Consider the following 18,302-nt stretch of genomic DNA (forward strand, 5'->3'; position numbering starts at 1 on the left):
AAAACAGAAGAGGCAAGCCTCTTTTAACTGACCCTGAACTCCAAAGTCAGGCAAAATAATTGTCAGATGATCTGACAGGCTACATAGATGAATCACTTACTTTGACTCAGCCTACTGAGTCATTTTTACTGTAATAAGGCATTCTATAATGTCATATTTCTTAGTTTACTCAGGCTTTATAATAATAATGCTATTTTTCCCATTTTAATTGCTTGAGGACACAGCATTGAGTCAAATTCTCCTCAAAAAGAACTTAGTCACCTACAGCAACTTCTTCAATTTTCCCAGGTTGTAGGTTACTCCATAATATCTCTGTTCTAACTCCTTTTTTCCTTTTCTCCTTATTTATCTTAAATATAAACACATAAACATTCCTTACAAGATATTCTTTAATTTCCTCTTCCTTTTCTTCACTTTTCTTTTGGACAACTTCTACCACACCTATAGTTTCAACAACCACCGCTCAGAGATGACCCTTTCTTTGGTATCCCTTGCTCTAGCTCTTTCTCCTGAGAATGGTTGTGGTTGCTGCAGAAGCAGCTTGAGTCAGCCTGAACCTGAACTGTCATCTAGCAGCCTGGAGCTGAGGAGGTGATGCAGCCCTGGGAGGCTAAGCCTTTGCATGTCTTAATGGACACACATCAAGGTCAAGCATACTGCAAACAAGAGTTAGTAAGAAACCAAGATGACCCGGCAAGACAAATGACTCAATGAGCTGACAAGATGGGCTAGGAATGGTCAGAACTGGAGGCAAAAACTGGAATTAGGGATGAATTCCAACAACAAATTCCAATTGTCAACTTCCCTTTCAGTTTCTTTCCCTTCCCAAACAATTCAGTTCTAAAGCCATTTGTGGGAGCATAGCCATACAGTATTTGCTGAAAGTAGGAGGCAGCCATGGTGACGTTGAGCAGACTATCAGAGCTCACCCAGGGTGAGGAGGGGATGCACCTAGAGGAGGAGGTTTCTGTGAGTATCAGAACCTGAGTAGGGTAGGGAGGAAGACCACATGATGGGGAGGTGGGATGAGGAAGGCATCTAGACTAGAGGGAGACCTAGAATGAGATTTCAAAGCTCAAGCAAGGCGAGCAGGGCATCAATAAAAAAAGGCAGACTGGCAGAGATGTTGGGGCCAAGGAGGATAAGGAGGGTGTCTATGCAGGGTGTCCCAGTGTGGGAAGTCAGAGCTTGAGCCAGGTGGAGAGGGCATCCATGGGGGGATTGCACGTATAGCATGACATCAGTTACTGGAGCCCATGGAAAGATAAAGCAGGACTTCCACAGAGAGGAAATGCCTAACACACAGTGTTGGAGCCCAAGTAAGCTAGGAAAACATCCATGCAAGGGAAGGAGTAATGGTTGAGATGGGAGATTAATGATATTCAAGAAAACTGATCAAATAAGTAAGTGCACACAGAAATATCTGTGTAAACTCATAATTTTCATTATCTAGATATATATCAAAAATGAATATAAATGTGTATATGCATGTATAAATGTGAACATGTGGATATAAGTATGTGTGTACAACACCTACCTCTGTCCACCCCAAAGGACTGGGAGCAGCAATACCCCAATAGCAGTGAGTACTCCTAGTAACCAGATCTTGGCTTCTGGATACTGTCCTCCACTAAAAGGGATAAAGGCTCAAAGAAGAAATGGCTGATTATAGGATTGGGCAGGAATATTATATGCAAAATAAGCAAGGAAGTATCGAAGAATGATAGGGACAGGTCTGAAAATACAAAAAGCAATTTAAAGAAAGACTGACCAAATAGGTGACAATTTGAGCATCAACATAAATAATAATAGTAATAGATTATTATAATCCATTAAATAAAAATTGAAAACCATTAAGCCATAGTGATATAAATAAACAATTTAAAGATTGATTAGAAAAGGGATATTTACATAGTTTCAAAATACCTTCCCACAGAAAACTTACTAATTGCAAAGAGAAAAAGAGTAAGTTTACAGTAAAGAAGATTGACAGACACCACCTAAATTGAGTAATCAAAATGATTAGTTATAGGACAAATGGCCATGATATGCCAAGTGATAGAATGCAGTGAGAAGAACACAGCATTACTTCTGCAATTAGTGTTTATTTTTCAGATGACTAGTAAAAATTATGTATATTTATCATGTACAACATGATGTTCTGATATATGCATACATTGCAGAATGCCTAAATCAAGCGATTTAACATATGCATTACCTCATATACTTATTATTTTTGAGACAAGAACACTTAAAATCTACTCATAGCCATTTTCAAGTATACGATGCATTGTTATTAAGTATAGTCACCATGATGTATAATAAATCTCCTGAACTTATTCCTCCTATCCAACTGAAATGTTGTGTCCTTTGACCAATATCTCTCCAATCTCTCCACCCCACCTCACCCCCAGCCTCTGGTAACAAAGGTAGATTGGTCTTGGGTCCAATCCTAGAGATCTTGATTACCAAAATCCTTCAAGACATATCAACCTACTGGGCAATTTGATGCAGCCTGGACTCTACCAGGAAATTACAGCAAGGCTTCATCACTTTGGATAATCTAAAAAGCACAGTTCAATTTCTATGTGGGCTCAGGGGATACAACTACATCACAAACAAATAGAATGAGGTACAGGCAAAATCTATAAAATTTCCTGAAAATGATCCTTATGCCTAAGCTCTCACAGAAGTGTATTTGTGTATTTTCATTGTCAGTCAACTTGATAAACTCAGTGATCGACCTTCACTACACTACCTTCCATCCTTTGAATTCAAGTTCTGGGTTCTAAGCCTGACTCTATTTTTAATTACCAAGTCATTTAATGTTTCCAAGACTCCATTTCTTCAAGTATATTATGAATAGCTTGTACTGGAAGGTCTCTACAGAAACTTTCAGCTTCTCTACAGTGGAACAGAGGAACTTCTATGACTTCATATATGTATATATATATAGAGAGAGAGAGAAATGTATATATAAAGTGTATATATAGAAATGTGTATATATATAAAGTATACATATATATACACTTTAAGTTCTCAGATACATGTGCAAAACGTGCAGGTTTGTTACATAGGTATACAGGTGCCATGGTGGTTAGTTGCACCCATCAACCCATCATCTACATTAGGTATTTCTCCTAATGCGATCCCTCTCCCAGCCCCTCACCTCCTGCCAGGCCCCAGTGTGTGATGTTCCCCTCCCTGTGTCCATGTGTTCTCTTTGTTCAACTCCCACTTATGAGTGAGAACATGCGGTGTTTAGTTTTCTCTTCCTGTGTTAGCTTGCTGAGAATGATGGTTTCCAGCTTCATCCATTTCCCTGCAAAGGACATGAACTCATCCTTTTTTATGGCTGCATAGTATTCCATGGTGTATATGTACCACATTTTCTTTATCTAGTCTATCATTGATGGACATTTGGGTTGGTTCCAAGTCTTTGCTATTGAGAATAGTGCTGCAATAAACATACGTGTGCATGTGTCTTTAAAGTTGAATGATTTATAATCCTTTGGGTATATACCCAGTAATGGGATTGCTGGGTCAAATGCTATTTCTGGTTCTAGATCCTTGAGGAATCGCCACATTGCCTTCCCCAATGGTTGAACTAATTTACACTCCTACCAACAGTGTAAAAGCATCCATATTTCTCCACATTCTCTCCAGCACCTGTTGTTTCCTGACTTTTTAATGATTGCCATTCTAACTGGCATGAGATGGTATCTCACTGTGGTTTTGATTTGTATTTCTCTATTAACCAGTGATGATGAGCTTCTTTTCATGTTCGTAGGCTGCATAAATGTCTTCTTTTGAGAAGTGTCTGTTCATATGCTTTGCCCACTTTTTGATGGGGTTGTTTTTTCTTATAAATTTAAGTTCCTTGTAGATTCTGGATATTAGCCCTTTGTCAGATGGATAGATTGAAAAAATTTTCTCCAGTTCTGTAGGTTGCCTGTTCACTCTGATGATAGTTTCTTTTGCTGTGCAGAAGCTCTTTAGTTTAATTATATCCCTTTTGTCTATTTTGGTTTTTGTTGCCATTGCTTTCAGCATTTTAGTCATGAAGTCTTTGCCCATGTCTATGTCCTGAATGGTATTGCCTAGGTTTTCTTCTAGGGTTTTTATCGTTTTAGGTTTTACATTTAAGTCTTTAATCCATCTCGAGTTCACTTTTGTATAAGGTGTAAGGAAGGGGTCCAGTTTCAGTTTTCTGCATATGGCCAGCCAGTTTTTCCAACACCATTTATTAAATAGGAAATCCTTTCCCCATTGCTTGTTTTTGTCAGGTTTGCTATGACTTCGTTTCTAATTTGCCCCACAAGGATTCACAGAAATAGTTGTCACACAAACTCTTTTTAGTTATGAGGAGGAATCAATTCTACCTTACATCTTTACTCATAGAGTCATAGCATCTTGGAGTCAGTGGATTTATGTAATAATTGGAAGAACAAGGGTGAGACAAGATTAAGTTCACAATAAGAGTTAGAGTTAGATAAAAACTAAAGAGATAGGTAGAGTGAAAGCACTGACCATTTTAGGGTATGGGACTCTTAGAAGTGCTCTCAAACTGAAGAGAAGATGGCATTGAAGAAGGATGGGAAATAATTGTTGCTCAAAACCAATGAGGGAAGCGATAGGGTTTACTATGGGAAGAGCAGAGCAATTTCTTATGCTCTTAGGAACATTACCTCATTACTCCTCATCTCAAGCCTGGGTGGCAGATACTGTTACTGCCCCCATTTCACAGAGAAGAAAACTTAGGCACAGAACAAGTAAATAACCTGCCTGAAGTCACACACTAACAGGTTGAAGAGTTGAGATGCTCAGTCTGACTACAGAGCCCCTGCTCTTGACCACTGTCCTTCCTCTAAGAAAGGAAAGAAAGATGAAGAAAGTATATTTAATTTCAGAAATGAACAAGGATAATACTGAAGAAATGCTCTTCTGATGGCCTTGATGTTCTGAGTCAAGAAGGAAACACCATCTGCTAAGCTGAAGGTCAAGGATGAGGCTAGGGATTCATAAAAAAAGAGTGGTTTACAAAAGCCTTTTAAGACTGGAAAAGGGACCCTGCTACAGATGAATAAAAGAATTGCTAAGCATCATCGGTGGCCTGAGTGAGTTTGGAACATTTGCACTAGTAATGACACCATCAGCATGGTTATGCAACTTTCTTGAGCACTTCTCAGAAACCCAGAAGCAGAAATCAAGAAAACAGATCGTTGATCTACAGCTGGGGGCCTGGAAACGGGGTGATATGGACAGTGAGTGTCTTAAGGGAATTGAGGATGTTGGTTGAGAATAGTTGAAGTAATTGATCATTGGGTCCTGGCCAAATTGGAAAGGAAGCAAAGCTAATGAATATCTGTGGAGTCAAATCATAAGAATGAAAGATACTTCCTTTCAGTGTATAAAAACTTTTGAAATTTATTGTAACAATTTTATTTTAAATATTTAATTATATGAAGCAAGAACAAGCTACCTTACATTTTATTCTTTAATTGAAAACTACATATATCTACTAATTACTAAGTACACCGAATCAAGAGTCAAGAGAGTTAGAACTAGTCCCAGATCTGTACTAGTGAACTATGTAACCAACTAAGTCACTCAGCCACTTTGTGCCTCAGTTTTACCTCTGTTAAAAAAAAAAAAGAAATGAAGAAAGAAAAAGGAAAAGGAAAATTTGATTTAATAATCTAATATTCTATGCTTCATTTCTTCCTTTCATTCCATGACAAAAATAAATTGCTGAAATCTCCAAGCTAGTTATCTAACTTTAACATAACTGAAACTTTCTTTCCTGAATATGTGTTAAATATAAAGTTTTTAAACCAAAAAGCTGCACATCCTTCAATATCAACGTCATAGTTTCAATAGCCAGACAGCAAAATAATGTACAAAATACAACAGAGCCATTAGCTACTCAACACCTCCATCTTCAGGGTCTCAATAAATCTTAAAATAGGATGATGACCCACATAGTACACATAATAACTTTTAAGACAACGCTGTCTCAAAGTAGACTAAGTTAGGAATTATGTTGGCACCATGCCAAATGAGTCTTCATTTTTCAATGATTTGATTTCAATTATTTTTCTTTCTTTTAATATCCTCTTCACTCCTTTATGTCATATATTTTTTATCCTCTAGAACTGTAGACATTTACTAATCAATATTTACCAAATATTTTCTGAATTCAGAATTATTTTAAGTTTGGAATTAATTGATTCCTTGAAGCTAGTGCTCCTTGAGTCTAGAGCTTCCTAGTCCATGCTGGACTCAAAGAAGGAGAAATACATTCCTGGAAGTACATTTAAGGGCCCTTCACCATCCCTCATGGCTATGTGGATGGTGCCTGGTGTTACTGATGGAGCATGTGCTCTGGACTGAGGAAGATCTGACTCCAAATCTTAGTTTAGTTGCTTATGAGCTTTGGTGAGACCTGAGACAACTTTTCCTACATGGCAGAGCTTCAGTTTTCTTATTCATTTAAGCTAAGAGGAGTTTGCCTCCTTACAGTGTTGTCATAAGGACTAAAACACATAACGTCTACTAAATGCCAAAAAATAAATATTTTTCCCTCCCCAATCCTTCATAAAAGAGGCAGTAGAATGTTATCTCTATAAGCATGAAGATTTACACACAAGGGGCTGACAGATTTCTTAAAGCATGTGCCGGGAACACAAACACGCAAAGCTTCCACATACACAGTGCTGCTCCCCTAGTGGACTGTCTATGGAAGTACTTCACAGTTACGCAACGGTTTAAAAAGTTAGAAGCAAAATAGATTTTATAATGAGAAAAGAAGCATCTCTATGAGGAAATGATCCTAAATTGATTTATTTAATCAACAAGTGTTTACACAGTACCAGAAACTGCACTTAGCATTTAGGATATAAGACATAGTTCTGCTCTCAAAGAGATCTCAAGAAAATTGTTTCAGCATTCTCATTTATAGAGGCGTGTTTCCAGAGTCTCAACTTCAGAACTCAAGTTATAGTGACTTTAGGATTCAGATGTGTTTAGAATGCAGTTATTTGGGAAGATTAGGTGGTCCCAGCAGAAGTCTGTTTATATTAGGAAATCAAGGCGCCTTCTGGAGGGAAAAAACTCATCCTGCGTTTGGACCAAATTGGATCCAGGGACACTGATTCAGGGCTGGGGGAGGTGTGATTATGAATGTATAGTTGAGTTTATCCTCTGTCCCCAAAGCATACAAACTAAAAAGGAGGCTATAAGAAAAGAGCAATTAGTAAGTAGATAGGCTATTTCACTGAGCTTTCATTGGGATATTTTGAGGGAAAGTTGGCACCATTGAAGTCAACAGTTTTGAGGGAAAAAAAAGTCTCTTTAATTCCTCATATAAATGAAGATTCAGCACCTAGTTCAGCTTTTACCACATAGTAAGTGCTCCATAAATACATGTGAATGTATAAATATTGAGTTCCTTTCTTTATGTGTTATCAACTCTAGAAAAAATAAATAAGACACATCTTTGTGGGACTAATTACAATTAGCACTGCAAAAAAAAAAAAAAAGTATATGCCAATCGTTCTAGAATCACAAAGCCAAAAGAAATGTGTTTATCTGGTGAGGTTACTGTGATACCAAGAGACGAATTTATAGCCGATCAACAAAAGGTGAGAAGATCAGATGGGCAGAGGGGATGCCAGGTCAGGGAAGAACATAAGCAAAAGCCTTGAAAATTTTGATGAATTAGGAGCCGTAACACCTCACAATGGATGCTGAGGATTGAGGTTTCCTTCTTTATTGGTGAAAAAAACAGGAAAAACAGTGGAAATGAAAACTCACTTTTTGATGTTTTCTCCCACTGTTCTGACATAGTTCATGTCCCTCCATTACTATCTATTCTGAATTTTCATGTTCTAAGCTTACTAAGAACCACACAGCCCTCTGTAAATATGAGTTATGTACAATGAACTAAATCAGTGCCTCAATTCTCTTTTCTTTGGAAAAGGTTTTTTCCAAGAAGGCATCTTTATCCCTCAGGAAAGTAAATCCTTGCTGAGCCCACTTTGCAGCTTTTCCAGGTAAACCTCTACAAATGGGTAGATCAGAGTCACCTGTTTCCTTATACAGTCAGGTCCTAGTAATGTTGTCAAGCACCCTAACTAAAAGACCAAAGAGAATTGGAGGAAAAAGAAGAGAAAGATAGGGAGGAAGAGAGAGTGGGGGAGAGAGACACAGGAAGATGATGAGAGAAAGATTAAAAAAGAAAATGTCAAAAGGAGAATGAAAGGAAGAGCAAGGAAAAAAAGGAGGAAGAAAGCACACTAGAAGAGACAGAGGAAAAGAAAACAAGTGAAACAGAGTGACACAGAAAGGTGGAAAAAAGGGAGAGAGGGATAAAAGAGAGAAATAGAGGAAGAAAAGATAAGAAGATAGAAGAAAGAGAGGCAGGAAAAGAGAGATATGGGGAAGAGAAAGGTGGAAAAGAAGAAAGAGAAGGAGAGAGGATAAGTGAAAAAAGAGAAAGGGGAGTAGAGTTGGCCTGATGACGACTAGTCTATCCACCTTTGGAATAAATACATACGTTTCTTTATATAAGATTTGTGTGAGCAAGTTTAGTTTAATACAATTTAAATGACTTTGGGATTCATTTGCTAAGAAAATTAAATGCCTATCTAATATTATATACTCATTTTGTTCATTATATTTTAGTAAACTTTAAATCTAAAATCTCATTCTTAATTCTAACATATTTCACTTTTGGTAATGCATGTTAACCTTTCCCTGCCTTGTATTTTCTATTTATGCTCTTTTTTAAGAGAACTACTCCTAGATTTTTATTTGAAAGAATTTCACGGAAAAGATTTTTGTCTGCTATTAATTTTGGCATAGGCTTTTTCTTCCTGTATCTTGTTTTAACAACTGTATTAAGATGGTCTACATGCTAACATGGCTGGCCTTTTTTTGTATGTGTGGTATTCATTATTAACTAATTACTATCAGCCAACAATTTAAAGAAATAATAGTGAAGTAGCATCTCATTGTAAAACATATAGATTTATTAAACTAATAAATAGGAACATTCTCCAAAGATAATTAATGTAAAATCTAGGACATTCTGCTGCATTTCACTTAAAATCTACCTCAGAGGTAAAGCACTTCACTTGTAAGCATCTATAAACTAAAACTAGAGAATTTGTTAAACATTACAAGCTATTAAAAAGATTCTTAATTCACAGTAACTCCATCCAATTTAGTAAAAAAACTCAAATGTTCAGTCCTATTACCAAGTAATCATCAATAAAAAAGGATTGCCCCCCAAAAATTATTAATTTTTACAATTTGTAAGATTTTATAATTTATAATAAATTTTACTAATTTATTATTAAAAAATTATTTGTAATAATTCAAAACAATTTGCCTTTCTACTCTATTTCAAAAGAATTTAGGGTTTAAAATGGAACCCTGGTTAAATATATATATAAGAAAATCATATATAAATAAGATTGGTTGTCAATTGGTTGAAAGAATTATATATATATAGACACACACACACATACATATATCACTCTAAGTCTCATTATTTGCATTAAATTAGTATTTTCTTCAAAAAACAAAATAATTATAACTCTTGGACTTTAATTTTTAATTTTTGATTTTTTAACATGAAAAATATTTATTGGTGTTATGAAATTCTATCTCAAACAATGGAGAAAATTATGACAACCAAACATCAGCAATGTCAAAGACAACACTGGCAAGCTCACAAAGAAATCTTGAAATTCACTTCTCTTTTCAAAGAGTTTTTTCCCCCCCAAAAGACACTGACTGGTTTCCATAATCATTCATATCAACATCATTTAGCCAGCTGGCCATTGCATAATTTTGACTTCTATATTAGAATCTGGTGCCAGTGAATATCTAGATTACATTATCCTATTTCCCTTTGGAGTACACAAAAAAACAAGTATTTTTCCAAAGATGTCTTCATCTTTTTGATTAATATTTTGCCATACTTTACAAAATTCCAAATGCTTTAGTCTTTATATAATCAAAACTTACAATGAGACTCCTGGACTGAAACCAGTTCTCATTGAACCCAGGTGATTCCAGAAAGGCTTTCAACAAACCCTTTCAATAGGTGCCTCAAAGAGCTATTGTCATCATGATTCAATACTAATATACCTAGGACTAAAATTTGTGGATTAGATGGTAACTCTAAGTTTAATATTTAGAGGCAAAGCCAAATTGTTTTCTAAGGTGACTGGACTTTGTGCAATAGAGTCCTAGCAATGTTACGAGTACGCCTAAGTTAAAGTCAGTAGAGAACACTCCCGCCAGCAATGTATCAGGGTTCTAGTTTCTTCATATTCTTGCCAACACTTGTTATTTTCTCTTTTTTATTATAGCCTCTAAAGTGAGTGTGAAGTGGCACCTCATTGTAGTTTAAATTTGCATTTCCCTAATGACTAATGATGTGGAGTATCTTTTTATGTGCTTATTAGCCATTCACATATATCATCTCTAAAGAAATATCTATTCTAATCCTTTGTCCATTTTTCGAGTTATTTGTCTTTTTGTTATTAAAGTGTAAGAGTTGTTTTTATATTCCGTACACAAGTACCTTATCAGATATATGATTTACAGGTATTTTCTTCAAATCTGTCAGGTTTTTTTTGACTTTCTGTTATTTTTTTTACCTTCAAGAGAATTGTTCATTTACTCTAAGTTTCTAATTTATTGGTATAAAGTTGTTCACAATTTCTATGAACTCTGTAGTGATTTCATTTCTTTCATGCCTGGTACTGTCAATGAAAACAGGCAAATTCTGTAAAATATCTGAAGAGACTCATTCTGAGCCAAATATTGTTACAGTAGTTAGCTACACAGGCATGAGCAGGGAAGGAGAGGGGTCCCGCACACACATACACACCAGGAGTGTTGGGTGGCCATCAGGTGATGGTCAAGTGGTTGTTAACTGTCTCTCTAAAGTAATAATTAGTCACAGCCCACTCAGGGGAAAGGCAGTCTCCCAATAGATAGGAAAAACCTGAAACTGGTAATTAGCAGCTTCCCTGTAAGATCTCAGGAGTTGGGCATGTGGACTCAAGCATGTGCGTTAAGAGGCAAAATGGCTGAGTTTAACTGTTATGTGACCTCCTAGAAACATCTGGCTGATAAGGGAAGAACGCCTCACGTGAGCAAGCATACAATTCCAGGAAACACACTGCACATGCTCATCTCCCAAGCACTAGCAAGCCACTGTGCATGCAGACAGCCCACCCCAAGGGAAGAATTAGGGGAGAAGGAATGCAAGACCCCTGAAGTATGCCAACATATAAAACCCCAAGTCCAAAGGTCAAGCTGCACACTTGTCTTTCAAGTTACCCACTCAGCCTTCTTCCAAGTCTACTTTCCTTCTTTTGGTTCCTGCTCTAAAGCTTTTTAATAAACTTTCACTCCTGTTCTAAAACTAGCCTCAGTCTCTCCTTCTGCCTTATGCTCCTCGGTAGAATTCTTTCTTCTGAGGAGCCAAGATTTGATGCTGCTGCAGACCCCTATGGATTCACTGCCAGTAACAGTATGAGGACCAGTGACCTGTGACACAGCCCCAGGGTGTCCTGAGAACACGTGCCCAAGGTGGTCGGGCTATAGCATGGTTTTACACATTTTGGGGAGACATATGACTTCAATAAATACATGTAAATGTTACATTGATTCAGTCTGGAAAGGCAAGAAAACTAAGTGTGTGGTGTCGGGAGGAGTTTCAGGTCATATGAGGAGTCAAAGATTTTCTGATTGGCAATAGGTTGAAAGTGTTAAGTCATCACCTAAAGACCTAGAATCAAAAGAAGGGAGTGTCTAGGTTAAGATACCAGGTTGTGGAGAACAAGATTCTTATCATGTACATGAAGCTTCCGGGTAGCAGGCTTCAAAGAGAATAGATTGTAAATGTTTCTTATCCGATGTAAAAAGGTACCAGACTCTCAGTTAATTCTTTCCTGTATCAGGAAAAAGAACTGGAAAGGGAAGGGGATTCTCTACAGGATATAGATTTTCCCCACGAGAGACAGCTTTGCAGGCCATTTCGAAATGTGTCAAAGAAATATATTTGGGGGTAAAATACTTCAACTGCTTTCAGAGCCTGCTGTCATTTTGGTATCTTATTGCTACAAAGAGTCTGCTTTGTCAATTGTAAGGTCTCTGTTTTAATATTAATGCTGGTCAGTTGTGCCAAGGGGAGGAGGGTATGTCTGACCAGCACCCTCGACCCCTGCCCCCACCAACCCTGTTTCCCATCATGGCCTAAACTAGATTTTCAGGTTTACTTTGGAATACCCTTTGCCCAGACTGAGGTCCATCAGTCAGCTTGGGGCTTAGAATTTTATTTTTGTTTTACAGTACTGATCATTTGTGGCAGGTTTTCCTGATTAGCCTTACTATAAGTTTTCAATTTTAATAATCTTTTCAAAGAAAAAACTTTTTGGCTTTATTGACTTTCTTTATTGGTTATTTGTTATCAATTTTACTGATTTCTGCCTTTATATTTATTATTTCCTTCTTTCTACTTGCTTTGAGTGTAATTGGCTATTCTTCTAGTTTCCAGTGGAGAAAATTAGATCAATTTAAGAGCTTTTCTCATAAGTGTCTTTTATTTATGTTAAAATATGTAATTGACAAAAGAAAATTGTATTTATTCAAGAATGTACATCATGATTATTTGATATACATATACATCATGTAATGATTACCACAGTCAAATTAACACATCCATCACCACACATAAAAATCTGCTCTCTCATCAACTTTAAGTAAATAATACAGATTATTCACTATATTCACCACACTGTACATTAGATCCCCAAAACTTATTCATCTTATAACTGAAAGTTTGTACTCCATGACCAACATCTCCTCATTTCCCCCAACCCCTCAGACCCTGACAATCACTATTCTACTCTCTGCTTCTATGAGCTTAACTTTTTTAGATTCCACATATGAGAGAAATCATACAGTATTTGTCTTTCTGTGTCTGGCTTATTTCACTTAGCATAATGTCCTCCAGGTTTATCCAGGTTTCCATGTTTTCACAAAAGGCAAGATTTCCTTATTTTTTAGAGCTGAATAATATTACATTATATAAATGTGTGTATATATATCACATTTATAATTATATATCACATAATATATGTGATATATAATGTAACATTACATTATATATTATATATATTTATACATATATTATATATTACATTATATACTATATATTACATTATAAATATATAAATATTACTTTTATATACATTGTATATTTATATATTATATGTTACATTATGTATAACTATATATTACATTATAAATATTTATAAATATTATTACATTATATATAATTATATATACCATATATTGCATTTATAATGTAATATAGATAATGTATATATAAATATATGTAAACATGATATATATATCACATTTTCTTTATCCATTCATCAATCTTGGCATAACTCTTTTGGATATGACACCAAAAACACAGGCAACGAAAGCAAAAGTAAACAAGCGAGACTACATCAAACTAAAAAGCTTCTGTGCAGCAAAAGAAACAATCAACAGAATGAAAAGGCAGCCTACAGAATGGGAGAACACATTTACAGACTATATATCTGATAAAGTGCTGTTATCCAAAATATATATAAGAAACATACACAACTCAGCAAAAACAAATAGCCTGATTTTACAAATGGGGAAAGGACCTGAATAGAGAGTTTTCCAAAGAAGAAATGATAATGGCCAATAGGTATTATATATGAAAAGGTGCTGAACATCACTGATCATCAGGGAAATGCAAATTAAAACCACAATTAGATATTACCTCACGCCTGCTAGGAGGGCTGTTATCAAAAATACAATCGCTAACAAGCATTGCTTAGAGTGTAGAGAAAAGGGAAACCCCAGTACACTGTTTGGTGGCAATGTAAATTGGTACAACCACTATTGAAAACAGTATAGAATTTCCTCAAAAAATTAAAAATAGAACCCCATATGATCCAGCAATCCCAATTCTGGGTATATATTCAATGGAAATAGAATCAGTATCATGAAGGAACAACTTCTTTTTTTACACAAGAACTTAATGACTAAAATCTCCTAAGTACTACTTTAGCTGCAACCCAAAAATGTTCATGGATTGTGATTTTATTATCATTGATACAAAATATTTTATAATTTTCTGTGTGATTTTTTCTTTGACCCATGAGTTGTTTAAATGTAAGTTGTTTAACTTTTTGATATCTGGGGCTTTTCTAGATGTAATATTTTGGTAGTTTGTAATTTAATTCCATTTTGATCAGGGAACAAATTGTGTAAAATTCAATCTTTTCAAATATTTTTATGATTTATTTATGGTCCATCATATGGTCTATCTTTATATACATTTTATGAGTACTTGAAAAGAATATGGATCTTCAGTTGTTAAGTGCAGTGCTATATAATCAACAATTAAGTTAAAAAAAAAAAACTCAGAAAGCCTGAAAGAGAATACTGTATTACTGGAGAAATTGCAAAGATTAATTACATCATAACGGATCTGAAGGATGCACAGGTGGTGATTACCATCACCTCCCTATTCAGTTCACCTAATTTTGCCTGTACAGAAGAGATACGGATCTGGGAAAATGGCAGTGGATTTTCACAAAATTAAGTTAGCAGTGATTCCAAACCCAACTGCTGTTCCAGATATTGTGTCTTTACTGAAGCAAATCAGCACATTCTCTTGTATCCAGCTACTGATCTACAAATATTTTTATCCCTATACTTGTTAGTGAAGACCATTAGAAGTTTTCTTTCAGTTGGCAGGGCTATCAATACACTTTTACACCCTACCTTAGAAGAAACACAGTTGGAAAACTGGTTAATGGGAGATAACAGAGGGTTTGAAAAAAAGATGTCTCCAAATGGACACAGAATGTGCAAATATTTGTGTACCCTGTGAATGTTCACCAAACAGCAGCCTCAGCAGAGGAGAATCTTAGTATTTAGATGAGCGGGATGACCCATTATGTGGTCTCAGGCAATTTCTTTCCCCAGTCAGCATATGAACAAAGGAATGAAGATTTCACATGAGCTCAACAATATGGACTTGAACTCGCCAAAGCGTATTTAGCTATAACAACTGCAGAAAATGCCAAGCTTGCCAATAGCAGAGACAAACACTGAGTTCCCAGTACATCACCACTCCTCAGGGGAACCAGCCAGCCACCTGGTGGCAGGTTGATTACCTTTGGACCAATTCTATCAAGGAAACGTCAGAACTTTGTTCTCACTGGAATTGTTTCTCTGAATATGAATTTGCCTTTCCAGCCCTCAATGATTTTGCCAGTCCATGGACTTATGGAATACCTTATTTACCAGCATCTATTCCACACTGCATTGTTTCTGATCAGGGAACTCATTTCACAGTAAATGAAGTATGCCAATAGGCTCATGCTCATAGAATTCAACATTCCTACTCTTTTCCCCATTACTCTGAAGCTGCTAGCCTGATAGAACCGTGGGATGGTCTTTTGAAGACTTAGTTATGTGGAAGCTAGATGACAGCACTTAGTGTCTCTAGAGTGACATCATTCAGGATGCAGTATTTTCTCTGAATCAGTAAGCACTGTATGGTTCTGTTTCTCCTATAGCCATCGTTCACAAATCCAAAAATCAAGGGATAGAAACAGAAATAAGTTTTCTCACAATTCTCTCTATGATCCACTTGCAAAAATGTTTTTCATTTCTGCATCTTTGCTAGTTTAGAGATCTGAGTTCCCAAAAGAGAAGCACTTCTACCAAGTGACACATCAACGATACCGTTAATGTGGGAGCTGAAACTGCCACCTGACAACTCTGGGTTCCTCATGCCAGTAAACAGAATGGAGATAGTTGGAGTGACTTATCCTGGTTTTGCTACTGCACAATGGGAGTAGGAAGAAGAAAAATGGAGAAATTCCTTTGGGGTACATCTCAGTAGTTCCACATCCTATGATTAAAGTCAGTAGAAAACTATAACTCAATGCAGGCAGGGCTACTAATGCCCAGACCTTTCCATTATAAACATTTGAGTCACTTCAACAAATAAAGAACTAAGACAAGCTAAAGTTTATCAACTATTTTTCTTTCTACTTTTCCCCTTTTTCACTTCCCTAATACTGAACATAAGAAGTGTTAACAGAGATTAATTTTAGTATTTAATACAGAGGATATCAAGGTAGAAGTTGACTCAGATATAAGAGGAGTGAACATCATCCAAAGATGGATAAAGTTGGACTTTGTATATACTCTGCTAGGGAAAAGGTTAGCATGCATTTAGTTGTATGAGGAATGACTGCATTATGTTAACTGGAAGAATGATTTTGCTACTGAATTTGTTTGAACGTTAACCATGATGAGAAGGTTTGTATAAATAGCAATTTAATAAGAGGTGGACTAAACTGGATTGTGCTCTTATCAATTTGGTTAAACTGCGAATTTCATTTCCTGGATTTATCTTCCAGTATGGTATGGGAAAGGGAACTTGTATAAGAATTGCGAGGTAGAAATGAAGTAGGAACCAGTACTTCTAGAAGTTCATTATACTCAACACAGTGAGGGACGGATGCAGAGGTGCCCAGCTTATAATTCACCCTTATCTGCTCCTCATCCAGTTTCTCCTCCAAACTATTGGCCCCAATAGCAGTCCCAAGCCTAACACCACAGTCTTGGCTGTAGATCTACAGAGACAACCAATGGGCCTCTCCACAAGCTCCCACTTTGAGATCCCACTTTGACAGGTGGATATACGAGATCTTTCAGATTCTCCTTCAGGCTCTGACTTCTCTACCCACTCCAATGTTTCAGAAGGACTAAATGTGTGTAAGTTCTAATTCCTAAAATAAATTTCTTATTCCCATAATATTCACAGTGGTTTGGCTTCCCTGATGAATTCTGACTATGCCCTGATTCTGTTTTTAACTACATGTATTTATATTGGGTGGGAAAGGGACATGTCTTTGTGTTGCTGTAAACTAATTATTTCAGCTTTGTGCTCCATAGCACGTTTTAAAACACTTTAAGACTCATATTTATAAGTTATCACATTTACCACCACTCCTATAAGAAAACATCTCCTCAATTCACAATCTCTTCATCAGAGAGAATGTTTTTTTTTTTGCCCAGTACCACATGCCACTGAATGATTCATATCCAGAATGTCTTATGAGGAAAGTATGGATGTGCCGTTTGATTGACCTGTCATTAAAATTCTGTATTCAGGGGATTAGGTTGATTCACTTGGTTTAAGTCTACACTTATCAGCTCCAATTAGGTGCTTCTCTGAAGGTGCCCCTCTTAAAAGTTTAGAAGTCAATTAACCTTAAGACAGGGATAAATTTTATGAGCATATTATAAGTACCAAAGCCACTATCACCTGAAGAATGAGATAACTGCAATAAATTTATTATGTCTTGTACTTGACATTTTCAAGTACTAAAATCCAAACTCATTTTTGAAGGTCTCTAAATTATTTTATATCAAGTCGGTAACAGGTTTTACGACTTGGAATAAATACTCATTAGTTGTTAGAGTGCTTATCTGGTTTTGTCTCATTTATTTAAAAATAATGTCATGAACCTGAAACCATAAATATTAATAGCTGAAACTGCTGACACAAAATTTATGTTTAAAACAAATAGCTCTTACATGAGTAATAGAAGTTTTTGTGTCCCCACAACTCAATATGCTAAAAGTTTCTTTCTCTTCTTGAGACTTGTAGCAACCATGTGACTTTAAGGAAGTTAAGGTAAGGAAAAAATTGACTTAGTTTTTATCCTTTTGGCATTCAAGAAATTGAGAAACAATGCAGCTAAAAGGTATGAGTGGACAGAAGGTGCCATCTGCTCAGCTACAGACAAGTTGGATTGACTGAAGGGACAATACTTTTCCATTAAAAGCAGACCCAGGCACAACCTCAGTGTGACTAGGGTAAAATTGTCAAATTTCCCCTAAAAAGGGGAAAAAGTCAGAGGGAAATGTGGAGAAGAGGGTCATGGAGAAGCTGAGTTCAGTGGGCATCATTTGAAATATGAGGATGTATTTCCAGGATACAAGATAATTTCCTAGATCACACTGTAAACTAACTCAAAATAGAGACAAGAAAAGAGGTTGTAGTCTTGAAGGTCAAAAGGAAAACATGATAAAGTGAAAAGTATGATAGATTTAAGTGACTTAGGATTTTATCTTCGAACAAAGATTTTGTCCTTCTCATCTGAAGAGTGGAGAAGAAAGAGGCAAGTATGGATATTTCAGGAAGCCAT

The sequence above is a fragment of the Pan paniscus genome, chromosome 1, assembly GCF_029289425.2.
Source record: "Pan paniscus chromosome 1, NHGRI_mPanPan1-v2.0_pri, whole genome shotgun sequence".
In the NCBI taxonomy this organism is placed as follows: Eukaryota; Metazoa; Chordata; class Mammalia; order Primates; family Hominidae; genus Pan; species Pan paniscus.